The 27,986-nt window shown below is 38.4% G+C and overlaps 1 pseudogene; it reads left to right on the top strand.

The window, feature by feature from the left end:
- The first annotated feature begins 92 nt into the window (after window positions 1-92).
- Window positions 93-13,628, top strand: LOC130034158 (RNA-binding protein 39-like; annotated as a pseudogene).
- Window positions 13,629-27,986: the final 14,358 nt, after the last annotated feature.

Genomic DNA, 27,986 nt, shown 5'->3' with positions numbered 1-27,986 from the left:
CCTAAGTTTATTCTGGGAAATAGGAAAAGAGAGATACCTGCTCAAGAGAGAGTTCAGGCTTCCCCAGAGTAAAAAGTGCAAGAACACATCCCATGCCACTTCCCCAGGATGAAAAGAAAGAAGCTTTAAAAGAAGGAAAACATACATCTAAGGCAGATGCCATCCACAGAAGCCACAAGGTAAAATAAGAAAATATGCCTCCCCAGCAAATGAGGGCCAAAGAGATAAGTCCCTTTTCCTTTGAAAAATTAATCTACAGAATAATGTTCTGAGGCAGGAGACGAGGCAGTAAGGTAGCACAATCACCATATAACTGCTGGAAAACTTCACTGAGGGCTCAGTTTCTGGAATTGTGCACCTAACAACAGGTGCACCATATCCAGTAAAAACTTCACTGGCGCCTGAGTTTCTGGACAGAGGTGCACTGTATTCTGTAAAATAGGATCTGGTAATCATCAATTGTCCAAGAAAACCAACTAAAAGGGAGCCCACTTCTTAGGTCCCCGTTTCTGTTTCAACCTGATGCATTTTACATGATTTTTGCCCACAGAGAGGCCCACAGCTTCTAATAAGACCTGAAAACCCTGCCTAGGAGCTCTGTTGCTGAATTCTATTCATCTCCTCTCCTCTCATTAGCTCTGCAACTCTGACCTCCACCAGCCCATTGCTAGGGTGGTTGTCAAGGGCGAGACTTGGAGGAGCTGATGGTCTTCTTTTGATATTCTTTGGTCTGTTCCACTTATGGGAATGCTGCAGGGACTATGAAGGCAGATCTCTGTTCATGATTTACAGATTCTTCAATATGAAAATATTCAGTAATAAAGATGCTCAGACTCAGAGTTGGAAGGTAGAAATGTCTATTGTAAATTAGAAGAGAAACGAAAAGGATCTCCCCATGTGGGGAGGAATTTGCAATAGGACTAAGTTAACCATGGCTCATTTTATGAGTCTTTTTGTAGGAAAAATTGATCTTCACATTATAGAGAATGTAGGGAAGTTAAAGATAAGTTTTTTTGTGTGTAGGCCCTTTTACTGAAAATTGGGTTCTTTACATTTCTTATCAATTGACAAGTATGTTACAGAGAATGCAAGGATCCAGCAGATCCTTGGCTGGCCATTTGACTTATGTACTGCACATTATCATAGCCTCCAGGTAAGCCTAAACTCTGGGAAAGAATTTTATGGTGGACAATTTTTAACTCCCTGTTTATCAGAAAGAGTCCAAGAATTTGCAGAATGTAAAATATGGAGGATGAGGGCAGTCAGAAGTGGAATTGCTCACAGCAGACAAGGGTAAACTGAGACTTCCTCTTTCTGGAGCCTCTCCTCCCAGGGGATCACTCACCTCTCAGTCACCTCTCCCTTTGGATAGCCATACTTGCACCCAACCTGAAATTCTGCATCCCAATTGTTTTCCAGACTTCTGAGATGGGTGTTTTGTATCCAATCTTTCATGTCTTTGGACTGGTTTAAGGTTCCAATATATATATATATATATATATATATATATATATATATATTCTTCTCTATAAACATTTCCCTATATACCAAGGCTGCTCTATTATTATGCATGCAACAAAGTAAGAATGCTGTAAACTAGTGGAAAGAGAGGCCCAAAATATGCTTACACTTGAAAATAAAATATTCAGTTGTTGAATAGCATTGATATGTCATTTCTTCCCCTACAGGGAGGTTAGGTTTATTGAGTGACTCCCATCACAGTGCTCCCAAGGCATACCTAATTCCATCAAGGACTCCCAGTCCTCTAAGTTTATATTTACCCTCTTATTTGAGTTATGCTTCCCCTATCTGTTAATCACTAACATCCCCAAATCAGACTCTGTGACTTGTAAAGTCAGATTCTTCTGAAGACTCTGGATTTAGTATATATGGTAGCATGTTGCTTTTCTCTTTCCTTTATGTCCTTTTCAAGCCGGGTTCCGAAAAGGATTCAGCAAGACCGACCATATCCATACAATAACCAAGCTCATTGCGGTTTCTCGGTTGTTCAGGATGCCCTCTATCTAACGTTCATTGATTAAAGAAGGCCTTTGATTCTGTTGAGACGGAAGCGGTCATTGAAGCCCTAGCCAATCAGGACATTCAAGCCCAATACATCAAGATCCTCCGTGAGCTATATTGAGGATTCACCACCAGGATCTCACTATTCTACAAGGAAGTGATCATCCATGTCAAGAGAGAGGTTTGGCAGGATGATACCATTTCACCGAAACTCTTGAGTCCCACCCTCAAGAACATCATGTGCTGTTCCATTCACTCTCAGTGGGATGAACTTTTCCGAATGCAACAGTTACATGTACCTAGGTAGAGGAAGTCGAACAGTTTGAGGCTCTTTGTGTTCCTAGAACGAGCAGACACCATTGGGCTACACTAGCATGTGACAGGAATGAATGGAGACATTACTGGCACCCACTCGAGCAAATCGATGAGTAACGGGATGTCAAGTGATCCAGTGATTTTAGAGAAATGTCCATTTTGTACAAACAGAGGAAGACAGTTAATGCTATGCTTTTCTAACTTGAGAGTTAACTTCGAATAATATTTACTCCTAGGCATCTGTCATATTTACTTGATTTAAGCCTCAGTTGCCCTTAATTCCTAACACCCTAAATGGGGGTCCTTCAGAGGTACAAGGATGGATCCAGGGGAAGATGTAAGCTACCCTGTCATTGAAGAGTGGAAGAGTGGCAGGATAAGTTCCATAAAATATATGATAAGAGCACAGACATTAAAAAAACTCTGTCATGACCCCCCAAAAAAGTAGGTGAATAAGGACCCTCCTGGGCTTAGGAAAGACTATCCTGACCTGAGGACTGTAGTCTGAGATATATAGAGAGATGTCCTCAGAAAGAGTCACCCTTTAAGCTTAATATATCTCTTACTGTGTCCGTACAAAATGACAAGAAATATTTAAAATAAATTTAAGATGACTGTTTAAATGGATAAGGGATAAGGAAAGGAGAAAGTAACACACTCGTAGGTGGAATTCTGGTTAGAGGTGGATCTTCTAGAAGGAATCTAGAGTGCTAGCATCCAGATGAGATTTTGTTCTTGAGTTAATCCCCAAGAACTTCCCATGAAGGAAGGGAATTACATCTGTTCATTGTTTATGATAATTTTCAACCACACCTATGTTTAATTTATACCTCCAACTCTTCATAATTTCTCTATAACTACTGCTTTGAGACTTGAATAAATGGCAACTGATTACCCACCCATCTGGCAGACATTTGACCATTCCCTTTATTAGTCCCTTTGATGTAGGCAGGTAGACAGGGAAGGTCCCTTTCCTCAAGGCAATGACAATGAATTTCTGGGAAATACTATCAATAGCTCTGACATGACAAAAAGCAAACTTTACAGAAAACAGGAACTAAGGCCCGATAAAACTTTCTTTTGGCCAGCAACAGACCCAGAGATTGCTAGACCCCCATCCTACAGAAGTTATAGCAGGAACAAAAGGCCAGGAAAGGAATTTTAAGGAAGCCCATCACCACTGTCAAACCTAACCTCCTTGGCAACCTCCCTAACAACCCTCCCTTTTACCTAGGTAGAAGCCCCATAGCGGGGGCATATTGGAAAAACCCTATAATAGCCACCTTGAACAAAAGAAGTTCTTGTACCTACGTGGTCAAGCACATATGACGGCTGAACACATGTTGGTTGCATCTCACTTTCTGATGTGTGTGCTTTCCTATCTAAATGCTGGTATGTGTGTAGGGGCTCTCTCTGCCCTTGGAGAATTCTACGTTCTCTTTGAACACTCCACTCTTCTCCTTTCTCTCTCTCCTTTCACTTCAAAAACCTCCAAATAAAATGTTATACTTTACTGCTCATCTGCTCCTAAAATTCTTTTTCTGCGAGGTGAGACAAGATCCCAGTTACACTGGGTCCTAGGGTGGCAGAGGTAGATCAGGAGAAAATGATTGTCTTTCTCCCACCCCCACTCTACCTCACATAAGCCACCATGGGGCCCACCAACAGACATCATGTTGGCAGGGTGGGAAGGCGGCTCTTGTCCACTGAACACACACATCACACGCCCACATTTTGATCTCATATTCAGTCTCAATATAAATATTTATTGCGGGATCTGAGTGGTAGGATAGCAGGCAGGGTATTTGCATTATAGACATGGGTTTGAATATCAACACAGCACATCTCTATCCTTGCCAAGTGTGAGTCCTTAGCATGGAGCAAGAAGGAAGCTCTGAGTACCACTGGATGTGCCCAACCCCATTCACCTCAATCAGCTCAGTTTTACTATTTTTCTTACTTGATCTACTTTTCTGTACCTGCTCTATTTATGACTAATGGCATAAACTGTTTTAAAATTATGTAAAATCATAGTAGGTATATTTTTGTAAAGATAATTGATAGGTATATATTTAAAAATAATTGTAAGCACCTAGAATTGCTCCTAATTGTTCTGTACAGTTTAAACCATCAATCAAAATACAAATCAAGATTTGAAGTATACATACTGATGAAAAAAGAATGTGTGGGTGAATTAATCAGATCACTGAAGGTTTGACTGTAAGTTATAGTAATATTAATTCCTATATTAAGTTTACTATGCAATAAATACATGTGTCTTCTATTTTATATATTATATGCATAATATATGTTTTATGTATAAAGTTTATTTACATATACATATATAAATATGTGATCCTTGCCTGAAGAATAACTTTACTTCTTAACAGCAATAGACTTGTAGCTGTGATGAAATGAATGTAAAGAGCTAAATTTTTTAAGTCAATCATAAATATGAAAGAAAGACATGTCACAGATCATTCTAATATTTTTTCAGTCGCTGAAGAGGTTAGAAAACCACATGCATGCCCACCTCTTATCTAAAAGGAAACTTCTGATGATGGCATATCCATCATGTGAAAAAAACATGTCCAAAGTCTTCTGGATAAACATAATCTACAGAATACATAGACTGATGTCGTTTTATTATCTTCTGAAATATGATTAAAATAAAAATGTTTCAGGCAGATAAATGGGGTTGGAGTCCCCTGGTACTATATGTAGAGGAGAAGACCACTGGATACTAAATCAGCCCAAATGCACAAGGCTATTGAGACAAAAGACCCATTTCAGCAGCCTGGAAAACCATTGATATGTAGAATTCCAGGCCAGATGCACAGCAGGCTTCCTAGTGGAGAACTTATGGGGAATAATAAAACTTAAGAAACTCCCCTCCCAGAAGTAGCTCAAAGGAGTGAAGAACATATTTCCTTGTGATGCAAATCTTGAGCTCTTTGGAGATGAAGAAGCCCAGAGAAGAATGAACCCTTCAGAAAAGAAGAACCTATAGGAGACTCTAAAGGTCATGACCAGAATATGGAAGGATCATTAAGAGTCAAGGTTTTCCCTGTGACAACATCCAGATTATCTTCTATGTACGCAGAGAATTCCAGGCCAAGACAATTTGGAGAAATTGTAGATAACCTTCTCCAAAAGCCGCTCTCTGCTTTTTCTTTCTGTAGAAGCCAAAGTTCTCTATTGAAGAAGCATTTCTTTCCTCTCGCCTGTCTCTAATTAAATTTCTTTCAATAAAAATTATTTGCTTCACTGTTTGCCTCCTTCTGAAATTGCTTCTGTGAGAGAAAGGCCACAGACCTAATACACCTGAGCTGACGTTAGAATTGACAGTTTGTTTCCCACAAAGATCAATATCTTGCTCCAACTTGAGTCTACAGCTACCTCCAAAACTCTGATGGTGGAGACCCATTCTAGCTCTGTGCAGAACAAGTGGATTAAAAGTCAGGGATAGCAAGACAGCTGCCTCCTAGGGCTAGTGAGATGAGAGTGTCCAGGCTGTGCAGGTATTTAGAGCCAACCTTTACCAGTCCTGACCCACACCAGGCAGTTCTCTTAGTGGCCAGGTTTGAGGAGCAGAAAAGTGGGAGCACTGTTTTCTCCATGCTACCTCCCTCACTCTGCTTTCTCAAGGCCCCCCTGAATGGTTTCAAAGAAGCAGGGCATGACATATGATGAGGATTAGTTGAAAGTTGATATATCTCACAGTGTACTGAAAGTGTGTACACTGTTCTATACTGCTGCTACACTGATACTGCCCAAGAGGCAGAAGAATGAGTTTACCATTGAGTAAAATAAACTGCAAACCATAATGCCCAAAATTAGAGAGAATGGGGGAAATTGTCTGCCGTAAAGGCAGGGGGAGGGGTGGGATGGGGATGGGGGGTACTGGGCGCATTGGTGGTGGAAAATGTGCACTGGTGGAGGTATGGGTGTTCGATCATTGTATGAATGAAAGTCAAACATGAAGTTTTGTAACTATCTTACTGTGATTCAATAAAAAAAAATTTAAAAAGCTTTAGCTGAGAGAAATCTGTTGGATCTCTGGAGGAGCAAATCAGATCTGAAACAGGAGTAAAAACCTTATAGTTATTAATAAATTATCACTGTTACTGTCACTGTCTTCCCGTTGTTCATCGATTTGCCCGAACGGGCCCAGTAACATCCATTGTGAGACTTGTTGTTACTGTTTATGGCATATTGAATACATCATGGGTAGCTTGCCAGGCTTTTCTGTGCAGGCGGGATACTCTCGGTAGCTTGCCAGGCTCTCCAAAAGGGGCGGAGGTATTGAACCTGTGTTGGCCATGTGCAAGGCAAATGCCCTACCTGCTGTGCTATCTCTCCAGCCCTAATAAACCATATCATTTTATATTAAGTTGTCAAATTACTATATTCTAATATTACTGGTTGGAAGCCAACCCTTAATAAAAGTCCAGGAGCGGCTCTCCAGCACGTCCATGGACCCAGAGGCACACGGACTTTATTCAGAACCCAGCAGCTTTTGGCAGAAATGTGAATAGACTATGCATTAAGCTACGGTGCTGTGACCCCCGGGGAGGGAAAGGGTTTCTGTCTCTTCTGCCTTTTTTCCCCTCTGGCAGCACGGTCGCCAGGTATGAGCCAGCAGTGACAGGGCAACTGCAGCCTCATGGGATGGGAGATAGAACTGGCAATGTCCTTCCCACCCCGCCGAGACCACTAGTTGCCCACCACGAGCAGCTCTCTGGCATGGTCATGGACCCAGAGGCACATAAACCAATCTCAGAACTATGCAGCTTTTGGCAGACATCTCCCCAGACTTAATTAGTAAAGTACCAGAAATCCAAAATTGAGCAGTCACTATCGTGGGCGTGCGGCATCATATATCTTCGTAACCAGCAATAGAAAACAAATTATTTCACGATGCCTTTTCAGCAGGTCTGATTCTTGGGGGGGGGGGGGAGGAATTCCAAATAATAATGGTGTATCTTTTGTCGAAATAATGAATGTAATCAATGTAGAGAGAGAGAGTTAAGTGGAAATCATCTGCCTCACAGGAAGGGGGAGAGGTGGGATGGGGGGTATACTGGGGCTCTTGGTGGTGGAAAATATGCACTGGTGAAGGGATGGGTGTTTGATCATTGTATGACCAAGATTTAAACCTGAAAGCTTTGTAACGGTTCTCCCGGTGATCCAATAATGGAGACGTTACTGGGCCCGCTCGAGCAAAAATAAATAAATAAATAAATAAATAAATAAAAGTCCAATATTGGGACAAGGTGAATAGCTATTCTCTTGTTCAACCCACTGTTTGAAATTGCTTCCTATATTTGAGATTGAGGTCTGCCAGGAGTTGAGGAAGTAGACTGTGATACTACAACATAGAGTTCAAAATTATTTGTGAAGGAAGTACAAAATAAGCAAGTTTCATGAGTTACATTTTAAAAAAAAGTATTAAAATGTTTATAACACTAACAAATAGTAACTTTAAAGCAAAACTTTAAAAAAATTCCAAGAGAGTTAGGAAAAAGATTCAGGAGAGTTAGTCTTTTTACATGGATATTTCCAATGTATATATGAGATACTATGTGTTAATGGATACCTATTTGCTATTTTTTTCTCTTATTGGCTTGCCTTTGTTACAGGAACCCTAGAAAGTAACTTCACAAGGTTGAGGGAAAATTATTTTTCCCTCTCGAATTTCTGACAATGTATGCTGGGACCACTATAGAATGTGTAGAAGGATTCATGAAAAAACGGGCAGCAACCAGAGAGAGGTAAGAATTCTTAGCAAACTCTGCTCTTCCAAATATCTGTTCATAGTGCCCAATTAACAGAGGAAAATAAAAATTTCTAATCCCTTTTCCCTAAAATTCAGAATAACAGGAGAAAAACAATTGTAATGATTTACTCTTTGAATTCTAGCTGTCAGAATTTGGTTTTTGATATTTTGTTATCTCTCTCTAAGGAACTATTGCTTTTTTTGTTTTAGTTGTGTTCGGAGAACTTGCCTTTGCTTTTCATCTGCAGATGTATTAGTCCTTTCATGTCCAATTTTCAAATTTACTTTGAAGACCCTAAGGTATAGTCAAATTAAAATGTTGGTAGCAGCCCACTTTCAAATGGTGTCTATTCTATGCACTGCTACCAGCTGCTTAAGGAAGTAGTCATTTTTTTCCGAAACTATTTTGTTGTAGCTCTCTCCCAAATTTTGTTGAAATCCTCTCTCAACTCCTGCGACAACAGCATGGATATGGATGAAAACAGTCCGATTTTCTCCTGAAGAAAATCTTTCCCACAAAATATTTTTGCTTTCTGTAATGCTATTTTCTAAGTGGATAAGGGATGAAGAATCATGAACCAGAGCCAGTGAGACAGTATAATGGATAAGATTCTTGCATTAGTGGAGTTCATGCCCAGTTCAATAAGCTTAATCAATGGCTGAATAAATAGCAGTACTCCTACTTTTTTTTTTGAAAAAAAAAAGGTACTTGCCTTACATATGTCTGACCTGGGTTTGACCATGGCATTGTATCTTATGCCCCTGAGTACTGCCAATAGTGATCCCTGACTAGAGATCAATACCAGGTATGGCCAATTTTCTGTTGTTGTTAAGAGACGGGAAAAAAATTGTGGTAATTTTATAGTTCACTTCATTTGAAAACTCTGTATAATGTTGCTCAGTACCACATTTTCAATGTTCACACCTATTATAATTTAGGTCTATTGAAACATCATTTGTTTACTTACTATTATCTGTACATATGCATAAAATGTGACATTATTGTTATGCATTTAATTAAGTGCAAACGGCAAAGAGTATGTATAAATTATTATTACTGCAAAAAAGAAATTCACTGTTTTTATAAAATCCTCCTTATCTACAAAACCTCATCCATTCTCAGATAACATTAGTTCTATTATTGTTTTGGTGGGGACAGAGTTGGGGCCATACCTGGTGGTGCTCAAGCTTTACACCAGGCTCTGTGCTCAAGGATGCTCCTGTTGGTACTTGGGGAGCCAAATGCGGTGCTTGGGATCAAAGAAAGTTGGCTGCTCATAATCTGAGCACATTAACACAATACTATCTCTCCAGCTAAATGTTTGTTCTATTATTAATGCTCACTGTTCTACATTTTTTAGCACAGTGGTAGGGCGTTTGCCTTGCACGCAGCCAACATGGCCGACCGGAGTTCGATTCCTCCGCCCCTCTCGGAGAGCCGGGCAAGCTACCGAGAGCATCTCGCCTGCACAGCAGAGCCTGGCAAGCTCCCTGTGACGTATTCGATATGCCAAACATAGTAACAACAAAAGTCTCCAATGGAGACGTTACTGGGCCCACTCGAGCAAATCGATGATCAACGGGAGGGCCTTTACTTTACATTACTTAATCAGTTTTCTAAGAATCCAGCATGATCCTTTTATTTTGCTTCACATAATTTTCTTAAGTTCATTTTACTACGTTGTGGAAGGCAAGTATTTCACCTTTTAATTACATAGTAGTATTCCATTGCATAAATGGGACATATCTCTTTTAAAAAATTGGCACTGCAGTTGTTTTCATTTTTTGAGTATTGTAATTACTACTGTGATTGGACATTGCTATATTAGACATTACAACTTTCAATATTGTGTGGTACATTGCTCTATAACTAAATCTCTATATAGCTACATTGCTACGCTTAACATTATCACTTTTTTCCTTTAGTGTCTAAAGGTTGTTTTCACTGGACATTGTCTTTGTCCTTGCTTTTTTCTTTTCTTTACATACCACATATGAGTAAGATCGACATTGTCATTCTCTTTCAACTTTTTTCTGTTAACGTGACATCCTCTAGGTTCATCCACGTTCTAGCAAATTGTAAGCTCTCCTGTTAGAGATAAGTTATGTTCTAGTCTGTATAAGTACCACATCTTTTCAACTTATCTGTCTTTGGGTATTTGGGTTATTTCCTGATTCTTACTATTGTATGTGTACTGCAGTGACAACAGAGTTTTTTCATCTGTTTGATATTAAGATTTTGTGTTTTTGTTTTCTTGGAATAGATACCAGGGAAAAGAATTTCTGGATCATAAATTAAGTTTAATTTCAACTTTTAAGAAATCTCTACAATTTTTACATAGAAGTTAAAACAATTTACATTTCTACCAACAGTAAACGGGGATATATTTTCTCCACAGTCCTGGAAGCACTCATATTTCTGGCCTGTTTTAAGATAGACAATTCTCCATGTGTCTAGAGACGTCTCCCTACCATTTCAGTTTTTTTCCTAATAATCAATAATGATTATTTTTTTTTCCAGTTGCTTGTTGGCCATTTGCTTGTCTTCTTTGGAGAAGTGTCTGTTCTTTTCCCATGTCTTGGTCAGGCTGTTTGTTTTTATTTGCAGTTGAATTTTGTCAGGTCTTTATATATCTTGGATATCACCCTTTGTTAGATGGTGTATGTGTGTGTCACTGTCACTGTCACTGTCCTCCCATTCATTGATTTGCTGGAGCGGGCCTAGTAACATTGTGAGACTTGTTACTGTGTTTGGCTTATCGAATATGCCACGGGCAGTTTGCCAGGCCTTGTCGTGTGGGCGAGATACTCTCGGTAGCTTGCTGGGCTTTCCGAGAGGGGTGGAGGAATTGAACTCGGGTCGGCCATGTTGGCTTTGTGCATGGCAAACGCCCTACCCGCTGTGCTATTGCTCCAACCCATGTGTGTATATGAAATTATTTATTTATTACTTTCCAAAAGATATATATTTATTAAAAGCATATTTGGAACCACAGCTATAGTACAGTGGGTAGGGTGCTTGCTTGCACATTGCTGACTCAGGTTTAATCTCTGACACTGTGTATGCTCCCCTCAGTCCTACCTGACCCTGGAGCATAGAGCAACAAGGCTGTGAGCACAGCTGAATGGAGCTTCTCTTCAAAAAATAAACAAAATGTGTCTTTTGCATAGCAGATTATTTTTAGTTTGGTGTTGTCTCATTTGTTTTCCTGCCAATGGAGTAGAATAATTGAAAATATATACAAGTCAATATCGTGGAGTATTTTGCCTATGTTTTGTTAAATGTGATTAAAAAAAACCCACCTCAACATCTAATTTTTCTCTTTTGGGGGGCCATATGTGGTGCTTCTCAGCTCTGTTCTTGAGGGATCACTCTGTGTTACTTGGGGGATATTGAGGTGTCAGGGATCAAATCCAGGACTTCTAGATTCAAAGTTCAGCTCTGTGTGGAAAAAAAAAAAAAGCTCAGCTTGTTGTGTAGCTCTTCAATCTCCAACATCTAAGCTTTAAGTCCATTTGTTTGAGGCAATTTATGTTTGCAGTATGATTTCATTATTTTGTAAGTGGCTATCCAATTTTCAAATACCATTTATTTAAGAGAACTTCCTGTCTACATTGTTTTCTTCTTGACTTCCTTATATATATGAAGTGGAATAAATATGAATATTTACTTTTGGACTCAATTCTGTTTCATTGAAAGGAATATCTATTTTTATTCTAGTACCACACTGTTTTGATTACTATAGCTCTATGGTAATTTGAAGTGATAGTAATTTAAAGTACTTTATAATAATTGAAAATTCAGAAATGTTTAGAGGTGAGTTCTAGTGGTGCTTAGGGGCCCCAGGGAAACTCTCAAAGATGTCTGGCCCTGTGGTGTTGACCTGATATTTACATGACACGTTATGAGGTGTTGCAGAGGCTGGGTACTAGGTTCAATTTGGCAGTGTTCTGTACCACCAGACTATATCCTGCATTGCTCAGAAGTTCACACGGTGCCCTCTAACTACTTATTTACTCATCACTTTGGCAGTTTAGTAGATTTAGAATTTGCATACCATTTTGGTAGTACTTATTCTGTTTCCCTAACAAATGCCATTAACATTTCCTTAGGGATTACAGTGAATGTGCACAAATGCTTTAGATCAGATAGTCATTTTAATAATGCTAATTTTGGGTGTGTAAATGTGTATATGAGGAATCAGTGATTGCCATTTCAGATACCTCCCCGTTGCTGTTGCATAAGTGGACTCTCTGCTTCTGAAGTCATAATTCTGCACAAACACATACCCATTCTGCTTTACAGTAAAAGATTTGAGATGTGAGTATGATTTCTGACAGATATTTCATTTGTTCCAGTGGAATCACATATGTGGAGTTTGTTGATGCCAGCTCAGTGCCTCTAGCAATGGGATTAACTGGCCAGCATGTTTTAGGAGTGCAGATCATTGTGCAGGCACCCAGGCAGAAAACAGTGTTAAGGTTATGGCAAACAGTCTTCAAAAGGGAAGAAGGGAAGCACTTGATCTATGAAGTTTTACTCGGGTTGCTTACATTTTAACATAACTGGATACAGATGTGCTTTGGGGAATCTTTGAACTTTCAAAGGATTGAAAGAATTCAGCACATGATGGATAGTGAAACAAGTTGATCCAAGGGGTATGAATTTTTTACATGTTTCTTGTTTGTTTTTGGGTCACATCTGGCAATGCTAAGGGATTACTTCTGGCTCTGCTCTCAGGAGTTACTCCTAGCAGTACTCAGGGGACCATGTGGCATGCCGAGAAAAAACAAAACCTGGGTCAACCATGTGCAAGGCAAGAGTCCCAGCCATTGTACTGTATCTCCAACCCCCCATTTTTTTTTTATTCAGAATGTGCCAAGAACATCTTAATACCTGAATGAATTTTAGCTAGGGGAGAGGCCAACAAAAATGGATCATGTTACTGAAAGAACCAATTCTTCCAATGACAGCTAGTTCATATTTAGACAGTGATGAACTGGAGAAATGGAGTGGATGAGAACAACCAGACACTTCCAATATTTAGTGATAATTCCATAAAGTATAGATTTGCAGATTTCATCAGCAGTGTGGTAAGCTCTATAAGTGAGTGTTTTTTTGGCATTTGGTACTTTTGTAGTTTTGTACGCAAGGCTTTCCCTAACAGACTGAAGCTTTAACTGCATTTGCTTCTGTTCAATTAGTGTGTCCAACTCTCTAATATGTTGGAAATCCTCAAACACAAGAAGAGGGATGTGGCACAGAAATTAAAGATGATGTGAGTGAAGAATGTAGTAAACATGGAGGAGTGATTCATATTTATGTTGACAAAATTTTAGCTCAGGGCAATGTGTATATGCCTGGAGAGTGCCGCAGCCATTGATACAGTTAATGCATTGATGGCAGCTGGCTTGCTGGTAAAATGATAGCGTAGCATATGTAACTCCTCTAAGTTATCACATCCTCTTTCCAGTTTATGTGACAGCAACACAATTACTGGTTCCAAGTTGATGAAGGTATGACCCCTTATGTGAAAAACTACTTTGTTACTTGAAGATTAATTTTCAGTTATATTTTATTATATATAAAGAAAGACCTAAGGGTTCACTGTCATTTGTGTACAACTCCTATTACTTAGAAAAGTGAAAGCATTAATAAGAACAGCAACAACAACAGATTGATTCTTCTAGACTGTAAGCATGGAATATTTTTCTAAGTCCTTATGTCATTCTCTGTTTCTTTTAATAGTGATTTGTAGCTTTATATATACATATATTTTAAATTTTTATTAGTGAAACACCATGAAGTACAGTTGTAGACTTATAAATTTTTGTGCTTGGGTTTCAGTTATACAATGATTGAGTACCAATCCTTCCACCAGTGCCCATTCTCCACCACCACTGATCACAGTATCCCTCCCACCCCCCATCTCCCTCAGCTTACCCTGTCTCTGTGGCAGGGAATTCCCTTTTGTTCTCTCTCTCCTTTGTGGTGCTGTGGTTTGCAAAAGAGGCATTGAGTGGCAATCATGTTCTGTCTATAATCTAGTTTCAGCATGAATCTCCCATCCTGGGAGGATCCTCCCAACACCCTTTATTTGGTGCTCCATTCTCTAACTGAGCTGCCTTTTCCCCAGCTTGTGCTGCTGGCCTCCAAGCCATGGAGTAAACCTTCTGGTACTTAGCTCGGCTATTTTTGGGTGTTAGTCTCCTATTATGTTACTTTATGTTCCCCAGATGAATGCAATCTTTCTATGTCTATCGCTTTTTTTTTGACTCATTTTGCTTAGCATGATACTTTCCATGTAGTACTGCTTGTATCTAAATTTCATGACTTCATCTTTTCTAACAGCTACACAGTACTCCATTGTGTGGATGCACCAAAGTTTCTTTAACCAGTCGTCTGTTCTCGGGAACTAGTTATATATTTTTAACTTTCTTTATTAAATTGATTCTTGTGAATTCTTCTTCTCAGCACTTGTTTCTTTTTACTTAAATCTTAAATGAGATTAAAATGGGGTGGGTTATATCTTTCCTAGTTCCCTGTTAGCATTCATGATTGTTAGCATACCTGATTGTTAGCATGCATTATTTTTGTATATTGATTGTCAACTTCATGGCAGTTTCATAATTTCCAAAAGTTTTGTGATATGGTTTTTAAAGTTTTTTTATGTTTGTTATCATTGCATCCAAAAATATTGATAGTTCATAATCAATTTTAGTACTATCTTTTTCTTGCCTAAGTACTTTTCTGATTATTAATATTATTAATAGTGGGCTGGAGCGATAGCACAGTGGTAGGGCATTCACCTTGTGCACAGCTGGCCTGGCCAAGCCGTGTTCAATTCCTCCATCCCTCTCGGAAACCCCGGCAAGCTATCGAGAGTATCATGCCCACACAGCGAAGCCTGGCAAGCTACCCGTGACGTATTCAATATGCCAAACACAGTAACAACAAGTCTCACTATGGAGATGTTACTGGGCCCGCTTGAGCAAATCAATGAACAACAGGAGGACAGGGACAGTGACAGTGATGTTAGTATAATTATAATTAATATGATACAATATAATTGATATAATATTAATATAATTAATGTTATTATTAATAGTTGTGAGAATGGACATTCTTCTTCCTTTTCTGATCTTATAAACAATGATTTAAAGTTTTACCATATTGTATGATATTAGTAGTGGTTTTGTTTTACATAGACTTTGCTCAAATGAGGTAAATTCTTTCTTTAACCCATTTTGTTAGAAATTTTCTAAATTATAATCCAGTGTTGTATTGTGATAAAAGTCTTCTTTGCATCTATACAGTTTATCATGTGACTTTTGTCTTTCATTTTTAAAGCATGATAAATTTTATTAATTTATTTGCATATATTCCTTCTGTCCCTGGAATAAATGCCACTTGGTAATGATGTCTTTTTCTATCAATGTATTCTTGAATTCAGGGTGCTAATATTGTGTAGGTAACTTTTGCTTCAATATTTCTTTGGATATTGATTGAAGTTTTTTTTTATGATGCATATAACTTCTTTTGCTGTCAGGATAATATTGATCTCATAGAAATTGCTTAGAAGAATTTTAGTTTCTGGGAGGCCAGTGTGATATTACAGTGTGTAAGACACTTATCTTGCACACGACTGACATAGTTTCAGTCCCTGGCACACTATATGGTTCCCAGAACATGTCAGGAATGATCCTTGAGCACACAACCAGGAGAAAACCCTGAGTAATGCTGCCTGAGGCCCACAAACAAAAAAAATTAATTTTAGTTTCTCCAGTTTTCTGGAAAAGCTTAAAAGGGATTGATAATAGGTCTTCTTTAATGGTTTTGTAGAACTACCTTGTTAGAAAACCTGGACCTGGTTTTTCCCTCTTCTTAAGGGGTTTGTCATTCCGGGAAGTATGCAGGGCATATTCCTGGCTCTAACCTCTGGGATCTCTTCTGGAGGGGGTCAGAGGACCATAAGTGGTGCAGGGGATCTAATCCAGTGTGCTGTTTGCAAAGCAAACACCCAAGTTGCTCTATTCACTCTGGCCCCTGGCTTTGTTTTCCCAGAGACTTTTGTTTATTGTTTCAATTGTCATACTTGAAAAGGAACCATTCAGATATTGTATTTCTCCTGATTCAGACTCAGGAGCTTTGTCAATTTATCAAGTTTTTAATATTTCCCTAATTTAATGGCACAAATTTGATCATTGTAGTCCTTTTGGATTCTTTGTACTTCTGTGTTATGTTTTATAACTTTTCACCTTTATGTGTGATCTGAGTTACTGGAAGTTTCTGTTTTTCATTTTTTTACATTCAATTTCATTGTAGTTGAAGTAATATGGTTACTGTAGTATTACCATATTACCATATTACTGTAGTATTACCATATTACTGAAGTAATATGGTTACAGTAGTTTTCGAGTTCGAGTTTAGTATAAAAATTTGCTGCACCAACATGCAAAAGACCCTCCATGCTAGCTTTACATGTCTTCTGTTTTTATTTTTATTTTTGTTTATAATAGTAACAATACTACTATTGAATATTTGCAGTGCTAATGCACCATGTACACAGGTAGAATGCAAGATATATTTATGACTACTGCACCCACAAGCCAGGCCTGTGCTTTGCCCCCTGGGCTCTCTTTCTGGCACATTCTTGCTGGTTTAAGTGCTGAACTTCGATATTAAGCCTGTCTTATCTCTTATGAGCCTATTGAAATATAGACATAACTCTTTTTCTTTTTTTTAGATGGAAAATTTTATTTTATTTTTATTTTGTTAAAAAGTTTTATTAGTGAATCTCCATGGGGTACACTTATAGACTTACAAACTTCCGTGCTTGTGTTTCAGTCATACAATGATTGAGTACCTATCCCTCCACCTCATATGGAAAATAGTCCTGGTACCTTCATATGGAGCCATGCCTGTAGAAGCTCATGGTTGCCGGGATTCCATCTGGAGAAGGCGGGGAGACAGCACCTACCCCACCTAAGACCTCCCGGTGATATTGGCTCTGTCTGGGGCCTGGAAAATTCTCCAGGAGTTGTGGAGCCTGCCAGCCAGTTCTCTTCGCTGCTATGTGCTGTAAGATCGCGCTGGATGCGGGTTGTGGGCGTGACTTCAATGTTTGATACATTTTAATATATATGACATTTTACTGACTCATATTTTGTGGCACACATTGACTGACACAAGTTTTGTGGGACATATTGAGGATTATCTTAGAGAATGTTCCATATGCACTGGGGACGAATTTGTACTCTTTTTTGGGAGAGTAGACTCCAGTAAGTGTCTAGAGTAGACTCCAGTAAGTGTCTATTAAACCTAGCTCTTCTAACAGTATATTTAATTACATATTCCAGGAATGAACCAACATGTTAATGGTCTGAGTGGTCTGGAGAGGCAGAGTGTTTCAAAAAACAAAATCCATTGCTTTGCTGCCTACAGGAAAAACATCTTACTTTTCCAAGACAGAGAATAAAGCTTAGAACATGATACTACAAACAAATAGTAAATGGAGAAAGATAGTAATAGTCTATATTCGGCTCAGGTTGGGAGATGTATGTAGTATCATGAGTAGTGGGTAGTGGAGCTCAAGATGCCGCTCCATCTAACATTCATTGATTTAAAGAAGGCCTTTGATTCTGTTGAAACTGAAGTGGTCAACTTTTTAAGGGTTTATCTCACAGTGATACAACAAACAAGTTTTTTTAAAATAAACTGATGTGGGAGTTTGTTCTTGGATTTTTTATCTGACCTATTGGTCAGAAAGTCTCTATTTAATCCAATGCCATGCTGGCTTGATCACTGGTAATTTTTCATTGTTGTTTTGGAGCCAAACCTGGTGGTGTTCAGGGCTAACTCCTGGCTCTATACTTAGGGATTACACCTGTGCTCTTGGCTGGGCATGGGCGACAATACAAATTGCTAAGGACCCGACCTGGGTGGGCTGCAAGTAAGGCAAGCATCTTACCCACTGAACTTTCTTTTCAGCTCTCAACTAATAGCTTAAGAGCCAAAGAAAGATGGTTGAAGATATATTATAGGTGATAAGATGCTTTCTTTATCTGAAATTGATCCAAGTTTGATTCTCAACACTATCTATGGTCTTCTGAGCAATTTCAGGAGCCATTCCTGAGCACAGAGATAGGAACAGCTCCTGAACACTGCTGTTTGTGGTTCAAACTACTACTTACCTCAAAAAAAAAAAATCTAGTGAAAAAATGCAAAGTAAGCAGAAAGTAAATAATATGAATTAGAGCAGAAATAACTACAATAAAATTAAAAGCCAGTGTTAGTGACAATGGAGACAAAAACTGATATAAATATTGATGAGCCATTTGTCAGATAATAAAGAAAAATAGTAGCACAGAGCAAGATTCACTTATTTACCCCACCTGCCCCTATGTACCCTTCCCAGTAGAACCGCTAATCAATCTGTTTTTCATACAGAATGAAACAATTTTCATGCACAAATGAAACAATTTAATACAGAGTGAAACAATTTAGCACCAAATAAGGGTTCCCTTTCCTTCTAACTCTTGTCAACATTTGATTTTTTTCCTGGCCTTTTGGCTATAGGAAATTTTCGCAGGTGTAAGGTAACATGCCATTGTAATTTTGATTGAAATTTCCCTGAAAATTAGTTCTGGAGAATTTTTAATGTGCCTATTGGCCATCTGAATGTCTTATTTTGTAAAAATTGTTCTAAGCGCTTTTCACCATTTTTGATGGTATTGTTTATTTTCTTAAAGGTGAATTTTGTGATATATTTATATGCTTTGGATAACATTGATTTATTAGGTTTATCATTTGTGAGTATTTTCTCCCATTCAATAGTATGCCTTTTTATTTAAATGACAGTTTATTCCACTGTGGAGCTTACTGTTTGCTGCAATTCTGTCTGTTTATTTTTATTTTCCATTTCATCCCTGTTGGAGTTGAACCCTGACAACATTACTGAAACCATAATATTCAGAGAATGATTTCCCCTTTGTTTTCTCCCATGAGTCTTATGGGTTTTGGTGTAATATCCAAGTCTTTACTTCATTTTGAGTTAATTTTTATTCATACTGCGAGATCCAATTATATGCTTCTCCATGTAGCTATTTTTCTATCATTTGTTAGAATCTTTCCCTTCTATATTTTGTTATAGTTTCCTTCCTTTGTTGTAAATTAGCTGCCTTTATTTTGAGGGTTTATTTCTGGAATATGTATTCTCTTGCATATCTGAATGTCTACTTCTGCTCCAATACCACATTTTATTGCCATAACTTTGTAGCATCATAAAGAGGGTAAACATGATGACTCCATTCTTTTTCCCAGAATTGCTTAGACTATTCAAGCTCTTTTGCATTTAAAACAAAATGTAGTAATATTTGTTCAGTTTGCTTTAAGATTAGAAAGTTATTGGAAATTTGGTAGGAACTGTTTTAAGTCTGTATAGTGCTTCGGGCATGGAGATCATTATTTATTCATTCATTTATTTATTGGTTTCTGTGCCACACCCGATGATGCTCAGAGATTATTCCTGGCTCTGCATTCAGAAACACCTGTGGCAGTACTCCAGGAATCATAAGGAATGCTAGGCATTGAACCTGGGTCAGTCTTGTGCAATGTCAGCCTTGTACAGCATGATATACATGCTACACTATATAGCTCAAGCCTCAAAGATGATCAAATTCCAGGTTTTCTGATACAAAAACAAAAAAAACATTATAACATTTCTTCATATCCTGTTCTATTTCTTTAAATAGTGATTTGCTACGTTAATTCCTAGGTAGTTGATTTGTTCAATTCTATTGTGAATAGGTTATTTTTTAGAGTTCTGTAGTTCTTTGTTTTCATATGGATATGCAACGGATTTGTGTTTATCAAATCTGTAGAATGTCACGGGGAGCTTGCCAGGCTTTGCTGTGTGGGCGAGATACGTATCGGTAGCTTGCCAGGTTCTCCGAGAGGTGTGGAGGAATCGAACCCAGGTTGGCCGCGTGCAAGGCAAATATCTTACCTGCGTTTGCCTTGCACGCAGCCAACATGGCCGACCCGAGTTCGATTCCTCCGCCCCTCTTGGAAAGCCCAGCAAGCTACCGAGAGTATCTCGCCCGCACGGCAGATCCTGGCAAGTTCCCCGTGGCGTATTCGATATGCCAAACACAGTAACAACAAAGTCTCCAATGGAGACGTTACTGGGCCCGCTCGAGCAAATCGATGATCAATGGGAGGGCCTTAAAATTAAAAATTTGTAGAAAATCAGTTTTTTGTATTGATATAATGTTTCTAGTACTTTCAGGGATCATTTCTATAGTGTGTTACTAGAGAATAATTTTAATGGAATACTTAATATCTTCTATGCATATTTCATAAAATAAGTGAAAAGCTTCACTTCTTTTCTAATTTGGATTTTTTTCTTTTCTTGATTGCTGTCACTAGGACTTTTGATTTGCATATCTTTAGCTACTCTTGCAAGTCTGAAATAAATTCCACTTGATCATGATATAGTATCATTTTATGCATTGTTGAATTACTTTTTCTTCTTGATGATCCTTTTTATAATTTCCTCTATTCTATTATTTATTTCACTGATTCTTCAGTTTTCCTCATTTGCCTTTTAAGCAGTTCTAAAATATTTGTTTACTTCTAATACTATATTCAATTCTGTGGTTTCTGCTTGGACTTTTATATTTTATCTCATACATTTTTCTTTTATGTTGAAGTTCTCTTATTTATCTCAGTATAGTAAGAATAATTGCCTTGAAGTCTTCTTCAGAAAGTTTATATAACTCTGCTGTTTTTGGAGTTCTTCCCAGACTTTTGTCTTTATCCATAAGTATTGGGAAGTTCCTATATCTCTTCATAATATTTGTTGCTATGAGCAGTGCATGGAAGTTCTATGAGCTGTTCTGGCCAGGATCTCTCAGTTTAGGCATTAACAGTCATAAGTTTCAAGCAATTTGTGAGGTCTTTAGCTAATGCCTGGGTTTTCACTTGCTGCTGTCCCACAGTGACTTATATTCTTAGGTTGAGTGAACTTGGGCAATGAACAAAGGTTTAAGGTCACTAGTGCATAACAGTTGTAACTCCAACATCTAGAATCCCTGTGTGTCAACCTGGATCAAAGTCAAATGACAGGACATTCAGTTTTGAATGTGTCAATATTGAGTTATCAGCATTCCCGGTTGATGACTAAGGTTTGTTGGATCATACTTACCTGGTAGAGGCTGTAGCATCAAGGTCAAGTGAGTCTGGTGTTATGCAGTGGTAGGCAGCAGCAAGTAACCTGCAAGTCTGAAGCACCAGTTCAAATGGCCTTGATAGCAATTGGGGATCTAGGTCACGTGTGACAGTAAGTTCCTGTGTGCCAGTATTGAGCAGGGAAGTTTAGCAGGCAGTATGACTTTGTGAGTGGGCTGTGCTATCAAGTTTGAATTGGTCTGGGTAGTGAGTGGTGGATCAAGTTGGGGTACCAAGTGACATTGTGGGCTATAATTAAAGTAATGTGAACAGAAAACAAGGATTGAGGGTGCCTTAATTGTCTGATGATAGCTGTGTCAATTTTAAGAACAGTTGACAAGGGTTAGATGTCAGAATGAGTGACCAGCAGTCACTAGACTGCCACTGTTCCACAGATCTGACTAGTGGCTAAAGCATGTTTGAAAGTGCTTTGGGTCTAAGTCCCACTTAGTAATGTACTTCTACAAGAAAGGAGCATAACCTGGTTGGCTATAGACTGTCGAAGTAGTATAAGAGGCAATAATACCTCTCCCTGCTAGCTGGCTATGCTTTTGGAATTCTGTGAGTTTCTTCGTGGATGGAGAGATGTTAGTAGTTGTTTGCAGAAGACAGGAAGTGGTATATATCTGTCTGCAAGGAATAAGCATTCTTGATAATTGTTTTACATATATTGAAAAGATATTGTGGATTTCATTCTTTATTCTACTGGTATTATATGTTTACTGATTTTATATGTGAAACACCTTTGCATCATACAGAGAATTATTGCCAGTGTGTACAATCCTTTCAATATGCAATTGCATTTATTTTGTAAGTACTGAGGATTTTTGCAATGCTGTTTACCAGTGATATTGGCCTATAGCTATTTAGTTGTTCTTATTGTCGTCCTGTGATGTCATCTGTTTTGGAATCTGGGTGATTGTAGTCACAGAAAATGAATTTGGCAGTGTTCCTTCTTGCATTTTATGGAAAAATTTGGAAGTTTGATACTAGTTGCTATTTGAATGTTGAATAGAATGCCTACATGAAGCCATCTGGTCTCAGGATATTCTTTCTTGGGAGATTTGTGATTATTAACTGATATCCTTTTTTTGCTATTGATCTTTTGAGGCTTTGAATATATTTATAACTCAGACTTCATAGGTGGTATACATCTAGGAACATATTTATCTCTTCCAGATTATTCAGTTTGTTGGCTCATAATTATTCATAATGGTCCCATATGATTATTTTTTTATTCACTGTCATCTGCCATTAAATGTTTTCTTATACTTCTGAGTTTTTAGTCTGAATTTTTTCTTCTGAATTAGTTTAGCAAATGGTTTGTCTTATTTGCTAAAAAGATGAATTATTAGTTTGGTTGATTTCTTTTTATTTTGCACTTCATTTAGGTCTGTTTAATCGATTTGCTCTATTGAAGGCTCTTAGTGTCATTTTCTTGAAATTCTTTCACTTCAGATTTGTCACTATTTCTCTTATTTATGTGTTCCAACATTGAGTGCATATACAGTCATTTGTTGCTTAAAAACATTATGTGCACATGTTACTGTGGTTCCAATATCTACTACACACCATATCACCTAGGTGTGTAGTAGAAAATGCCATCTAGTATTATGAAATGTACACAATTTCAAAATTGCCTAACTTTTCTCAGAATATATCTTCTTTAAGTGACATGCAACTGCCATTTGCAATTAATAGAACTTCCTGTTGATTTGAACTACTTATACAGTGACTTTGTAGTGAAGAGTAACTACTCTGTTATGTTCTTTAAAATTCTTTCAATATTTTCAGGTTAATTATATAGTGTATACCTATGGATAGAGAATAGATCTCAGAGAATTCAATTAATCAATTGATGATCTTATGGTCTTCCAGAATATAAACCTATTTTTCCCTACCAACTTTGAGAAATAATCTATATGTTCCTTTCTTTATCTGCCCTTTGGGACTTTCATAATGCAAATTTATTTCCTTGTTGTATCACATTAATTCAACGCATTTCTTCACTTTTTCATTTATTTTCCTATTCCTCCTCCAACTACATAATTTGAGAGTAGTATCTTTGATTTCATTAATTATTTTACTCTTCATTGAAAGTGCTGTTGAAGTTCTATACTTTATTTATGTTTTTATTTCTAAATTAATTTTTCTTTTTGATTTTGGGGTACAACCAGTAATGCTCAGGGCTGAAGGTTTGCAGGATTTGGACATGATATAGGGAGCCAGGATAGAACCCCAGTAAGTAGTGTGTAATACAAGTGCCCTACCCACTCTACCCTCTCTCTGGCCTCCATACTCTTTGAAAAAAATACTCAGTCATTATATTCATGGTCTCCAGGGTTTTTGTTCTTTTTTTTCTCACGTTTTCTATATAGTTTTTGAAATTCTTATTTTTTTCTATTTTTTGACTGATTCAATGAAGTTATTTATCTGTGTACCTTTATAGATTGCTGAGCTTCTTTAGAGTTATTGTTTGGAAACCATCTAGTATTGGTTCTCATCCCTCTGGTTATATAGTTTAGTTCTATACATGTTGCAGTTAAATGTATAATTTTATGTTTTCTTACATATGCACAGTATTCCATTGTATATCTGTACATTGATTTCTTTGCCTGTTCAGTTATTGTTGGATATTTAGTTTGTTTCTATATCCTGACTATTGTACTAAGTGCTGCAATAAACATAAGTATGCATATATCATATATCATTTGAATTAACATGTTTTTTGACAGGGGTAGTAGATTCTAGAAGTAGAATCACTGAGTCATATGGAAGCTCTATTCTTATTTTTTTGAGAAATATTCATAGTGTTTTTTTTACAGACTTGAAGACATCTGGAAGTAACAAAATGGTGTTGGTAGAAAGTCTTGGTCATTTTAGTGGTGCTTAGATGAGATTAACACTGTAGCACTGTGCTCCCATTGTTCATCGATTTGCTTGAATGGGCACCAGTAACATCTCACAACAAATTGTGAGACTTGTTTTTACTGTTTTTGGCATATCAAATATGTCACAGATAGCTTTGCAGGCTTTGCCATGAGGAAGAGATACCCTCGGTAGCTTGCCAGGCTCTCCAAGTGGGATGGGGAAATTGAAACCTAGTCAGCCGCATGCAAGGCAAATGCACTACCTGCTCTGCTATCATTCCAGCCCTAGGTGAGGTTATGTATCAATAACATAAATGTTAATACCATTGTAAGCATGTTGCATAAACTATAATTAAGTCTTATAAAAATGTACTTTGCTTTGAATTATTTTCATATAGTTTGTGGAACTCCATTTCTGTGAAGTTGAGTAGTAGAAAATTATCATGCTTCTTTGCACTGCCATGTTTCCCTAATTCTTTTTTCTTTTTTTTGTTTCAGTCATACAATGCTACAGCTCTCATCCTTCCATCACTGTACATTTCCCACCACCAATATCCCACTCCTGCTCCATCTTCTCAACCCATTCCCACCTCTACATCCGTCTGCCTCTATGGAAGACATCTTACTTCTTGCTCTCTATCTCTCTCCTTTTGTGCATTTTGGTTTGCAACTGGTAGAAGCTTTGGGTTGTGGATGTGACTGCCAGAGCTTAGGGAGGTTCAGGGATATGGGGAGAGGTAGCCCATTCCAAACCCAACCTGAGAGAGCCTAGAGATTTCAGTCACACAAACTTCATATCCGGAATTTCAGCAGATTAATATCTTGGTGAGGTTTGTCCTGAGACAGTGGAGTCCGGCTGGGAGTATGGCAGCAATTGTGGATTGTGGGAACAAGCATCTATTGGGGGCTTTTATTAGGCTGGGATAGGCTCACCCGCTTCCCTCCTATGTACTCCATTTTCCAGACTTGTGCAGGCCCAAGATTAATTGTTGATTCTGATCTATTTAGAAACTTATTTTTGGGTCTCTGAAATGAAACTTGTGGAAAAGATTCCATAGTGACATGTTTCCCTCATTCTTGGTGTTTCTATTTTACTTGTGATACTAACTGTACTTTTTTTTATATTTATTTATTGAATCACTGTGGGAAAAGTTACAAAGCTTTCAGGTTTAAGTCTCGGTCATGCAATAATCAAACACCTTTCCCTTTATCAGTACTTATTTTTCACCACCAAGAACCCCAATATACTCCCCCTTCCACCCCTCCCAATGCCTGTGAGGCAAATAAATTCTACTTATCTACTTTGATTACATTCATTTTAACAAAAGATGCACCACTATTGTTTAGAGTTTATACCCAACAATCAGAACTGCTAAAATGGCATTGTGAAATAATTTGTCTTCTACAGCTGGTTATGAGAACCGTATGATGTCCAGAAATTTGGATTTCTGATATTTTACTTATTAAGCCTGGAGGGATTTATGCCAAGATCCAGATAATTACCAGATTGGTTTCTGTGGCTCTGGAGCCATGGCCGTGCTGGACAGCCGCTTGTGGGGGGCAACTCGTGACCTCGGTAGGGTGTGAAGGACGAGCTGGGAACGCCCCCTTCTCATGAGGTTGCAGTTGCCGGGTCACCACTGGCTCATACCGGGCTTATCAAAAAACTCCAAGGAGGCCGCCATCTTGCTGCCCAGGGGGAAAAAGGCGGAAGGGAGTGACAGCCCCTTCCCTCCCAGGGAGGCATGATACTGTGGATTAACGCATAATCCATTCATTTTTCTGCCTCAAGCTTCCAGGTTCTGCATTAAGTCCTTGTGCCTCTGGAGCCACGGCCGTGCCGGAAAGCCGCACATGGGGCACAACTCGTGACTTTGGTAGGGCATGAAGGATGAACCGGGAACGCCCCCCTTCCCATGAGGTTGCAGTTGGCCCATCACCACCAGCTCATACCTGGCTTTCCCAAAAGCTCAGAGGCGGCCTACTAACTGTACTTTTTAGGAACCAGTTTACACTTACAGGCTTTAAGAACTGAATGTGGTTAGGAAAGACCTTCTCTTGCAGTATGGGGAACATGGCAAGATTACAGCCTGGGGGTTACATGGGAACACACCTTTGCAGTGACAGGTATGTAGATGATATTAGGTGTCTGGTTACTCTGGGTTTAGGATAGGGATATGTCATCCTGTGATGTCACAGGAGTTTATTCAGGCATATGTCCATGTTGTTGACAACTACATAGAGTTTTTTACTGAAGATTGATCAAGAGTGGCTAAGAGTGATACTATGTTCCTCAGCAGCATTTCCATGACCAGTGGCATTGGGAAAATGGGTGTAGGGGCAAGAAATGATGCAATGAGGACTATCAATGTGCTTGATGAGACTGGTGGCTAAGGTTGTAGTCAGGGTTGGTGCTAGTGCTGATGGGCTAGCACTTGCAGTGGCTCTTTATTTCTTCAGCAGCAATGAATATTGGAGACCTCTGAGATGGTGAACAATTCAGAGTCCTCTAGTGAGAATTGCATGATGTCCATAGTGACTTCTAGTTCTGTTCGGTTTCTCAGCAGCAGAGGCTGCTGAGATATTTGGCAGAGCAAATCACTGGAGCCAACGATGCCAATCCCTCCCATAGCTGTTTCTAGAGCCTCACCCTTCTTTGTTCCTTTCCTTCTTCACATACCTCATCTATCCTGATTTTCCTGAAAAATCTAGTGGAGTAAAATCTCCTTGTATCCTTTAGATAGAGCTTGCTTAGTACCTTGAACGCCTTGGAAAGCTAGTCATTGCTCACCTTTTTCTCTACAGTGAAAAAATACAGAGCTAGGAGATTCTTTTCAGAATTGAGTTGTGTTTACCTAGAGGATGGTTGATGAAGGAAAAATGAAACAGCCTTGTTTTGGTGAAGCTATTCTCTCTCTCTTTCTCTCTCCCCCTTTATCCACCCTCATCCCTGATCTTTTTTGTTTGGTTTTGGCCCCACACACTGCAGTGTACAATCCCTTACTTCTGGTTTTGTGCTCAAGAATCACTTCAGTTGGTGCTTGGGACCAAGTAGGGTTTCAGGAATCGAACTAGGTTGGAAGTATAAATGGCAAGTGCCTTGCTAACTGTTCTATTTCTCTGGCCCTTTATTTTGGTAGATTCTTAACTGTAGTCTAGAGTTCCCAAAGTGTGCAATACCATCCCCAACGGAGGTACTGGAAAGATCCAGGGAGTCTGTAGTAAAATATGATACATTTATCTGGCACTTTTTTATGTGTTTAAACAGGACCTCTGTGTGATGTTTATTTTTCTGAAGAGGAGACAGTAGGCCAAATTAATTTGAAGATCTACAATATCATAGAATTTTGTTTTATTAATGGATAGATATCCTGTTGATTACTTGGGGGGAGTAGTTTTGCCCTGTTGTACTCAAGGCTTACTCCTGGTTCTGTGCTTAGGAATAAACCAGGCAGTGCTAGAAGGACCATAGAAATAACTAGGGATTCTAATAGCATTCAGTGGGGTTTAACACATGCTAGGCAAGCACATGCACTATCTGTCTGGCCCCAATCAAAATGATTTATTTGGGGGAACAAGTGAAAAGATATCCTTCTCTTCCATCTTGCTGAAATGAATTCAGAACTGTTTATAGCATATTTTTCAATAAACTAAATTGGAATCATTTATTTAAGGGGAAATAAACATTTTGATTCATTAATATTTATTTATTCATTTCCAAAAGTTACATTTCAGTTCTTTATCTGGAACATGGGGATCTTTGATTTCC

The sequence above is a fragment of the Sorex fumeus genome, unplaced genomic scaffold (genome assembly GCF_029834395.1).
Source record: "Sorex fumeus unplaced genomic scaffold, SorFum_2.1 ptg000058l, whole genome shotgun sequence".
NCBI lineage: Eukaryota > Metazoa > Chordata > Mammalia > Eulipotyphla > Soricidae > Sorex > Sorex fumeus.
The sequence above is the reverse complement of the archived record's forward strand: the minus strand, read 5'-3'. Positions and strand labels throughout refer to the sequence as shown.